The following is a 2530-nucleotide window of genomic DNA, read 5'->3' as shown; positions in this document are numbered from 1 at the left end:
CTTTATTTTCTTTTGTATTGATAGCAGTGTCTAGCACACAGTAGGCATTTAAATGCCTGCTGCATGAATGAATGATAAAACAGAAGAATATCCTTTACCAAAACAATACATATATGATTTTTTAAAAGAGAAGAATAGCACTCGACCTGTATGAACCTCACATTTTCCACAACCCCCCCTCCAGTCCCCAAGTTTGGGAGCATAATAAGCAGCACTTGAGGCAGGGCCCAGTGGCTCATGCCTGTAACTCAGCATTTTGGGAGATCAAGGTGGTGAATCGCCTGAGGTCAGAGGTTTGAGACCAGCTTGGACAACATAGCAAGACCCTGACCCTGCCTCTAAAAAAAATAAAATAACCAGTGTGGTGGTGCATGCCTGTAGTCCTAATGAGGTAGAGGAATCACTTAAGCCCAAACGTTTGAGGTTGCAGTGAGCTACAATCACCACTGTACTCCAGCCTGGTTGACAGAGCTAGGTCCTTTCTTGAAGAAAGCACTTGAGGGATAAAAGGAAGTAGAAATAGAAGCAAGTGATATTGTGGGAATGAGACAAGCCAGTCACGCAAATGACATGAATGGCATGTTCCTAATAAATGTAACCAAAGTGGCGTAAGACTATGACACTGTGCCTGGCCACATCAGCACATATGACATGTATAAGATAGGGATAAAATGCTTCCTTAAGAGACTAAGAATTCAGACTTGCTATTTTACTTTGCCTTGTTTCACCTTGATAAACAATCAAGATCTAATGATCTGATTTTCCTATTTCTTGGCAAATCTAGTTTTTTTTTTTTTTTTTTTTGAGACAGGGTCTCACTCTATTTCCAGGCTGGAGTGCAGTGGTGCAATCACAGCTCACTTGCAGCCTCAACCTCCTAGACCTAAGCGATCCTCCTACCTCAGCCACCCAAGAATCTGGGACTCTAGGCACACACCACAACATGCTGGGCTAATTTTTTATTATTATTATTTGTAGAGATGAGGTCTTGCTTTGTTGCCCAGGCTGGTCCTGAACTCCTGGGCTCAAGCAATCCACCTGCCTCAGCCTCCCAGAGTGCTAGGATTACGGGTGTGAGCCACTGCATTCAGGCTAAATCTAGTTTGGCTTCTAGCATACTAATCAGAGTTTTTTTTACATATTCCTATCCTAGCCTGATTTTGTTTCTCTTTCTTTCACCACTCCCCTGACACTCTCACTCCATACTCTTCCCTGCCATCAGCCAACAACAGGGTTGCATACTGATCACATTAGTTATCTAGGTGCTTTGGAAAGCTGTTTGGTAACCAAAGACTCTCAGCTGCCTCCTCCAGGTCTAAACAGCTAACAGACTGTTTTCTGCTGCACCAGAGGGCCAAGTTTGCTCTTCTCTGGCCTATGATGAGGTATTTTAAGATGCTGGCAATAATTCTCTAAAAATAGAGCATTGGATAAATTCTTGATTTGAATTACGGATAACTTTACCCCTCCGAGGGCAAGGGAAGCAACAACCAGTGCTATTTCTCTTAACCCTGATCAACATGAAAAGTTGGTGAATACAGACAGAGAAAACTTGAGAAAAATGGACCATGTTTTTCTCAAGCCCATGTTATGTTAAAGTTTTTAGCCAAGGAAGAAGCCACATTTCTTTTTTTGTTTGTTCGTTCAGTCTCTATATAGACTTTCAAATTTGAAAATTGCCAATGCTGACTATATTTTTAGTTGTCATGGAGGGGTACTGGGAAAAGTTTTCAATTAGCAATAATCACACTTTTGATAAACCTCATTGGCTACGATACTATGATACTGCCCCTGCACAAAACTAGAGATTACATTTATCACAATGCTTTTTATTTTCTTTTCATTCTTTCCTTTTTTTAAGCAAGTATACTATTGTATTCTAAGGGAATAGTTCTGTGGTTTAAACCCAAAAGTAGTTGAAAACCACAGAACAGAAGGGATGTTTTAGATATTTCTCTTTTGGTTTTCTTGATGTTTTCTCCTCCCCTGGGGGGGACAAAAAGTAATTTTACGAAATTTTAGGAGATAATTTTTTTTTGAGACAGGGTTTTGCTCTGTCACCCAGGCTAGAGTGCAGTGGCACCATCTAGGTCTCTCACTGCAGCCTCCATCTCCCAAGCTGAAACAATTCTCCCACCTCAGCCTCCCGAGTAGCTGGACACAGGCACTCACCACCATCCCCAACTAATTTTTAAATTTTTTGTAGAGACGGGTTATCACTATTTTACCCAGGCTGGTTTTGAACTTCCACACTCAAGCAATCCTCCTGTCTCAGCCCCCTAAAGTGCTGGGATTACAGGCCTGAGTCTCTGTGTCCAGCCAGTTTTAGTAAAATTCAAAAAGCAAATAATTAGACACACATGTCAAAAGCTACATTTATGAGGAATGACCAATAATTAATCAACATCTTATGAATAAATTTAGGGTTCTGGGCTACTCCGTGGACTAACATGCAAATGAAATCCTGATACAGTCATTTATCAGCGTATTGGTTGTTCTCAGCTAAAAGATACTGATTTTTTTTTTCTTT

The 2530-nt window shown here is 40.8% G+C and overlaps 1 pseudogene; it reads right to left on the bottom strand.

Annotated features, from left to right (window-relative positions):
* Positions 1–1648: 1648 nt before the first annotated feature.
* Positions 1649–1803, bottom strand: LOC135272087 (U4 spliceosomal RNA; annotated as a pseudogene).
* Between the last annotated feature and the right edge of the window lie 727 nt (positions 1804–2530).

Source organism: Aotus nancymaae, unplaced genomic scaffold (genome assembly GCF_030222135.1).
Source record: "Aotus nancymaae isolate 86718 unplaced genomic scaffold, 86718_ANA_hifiasm-v0.15.2.pri h1tg000103l, whole genome shotgun sequence".
In the NCBI taxonomy this organism is placed as follows: domain Eukaryota; kingdom Metazoa; phylum Chordata; class Mammalia; order Primates; family Aotidae; genus Aotus; species Aotus nancymaae.
Note: the sequence above shows the minus strand (reverse complement) of the source record. Positions and strands in the feature narration are given on the sequence as shown.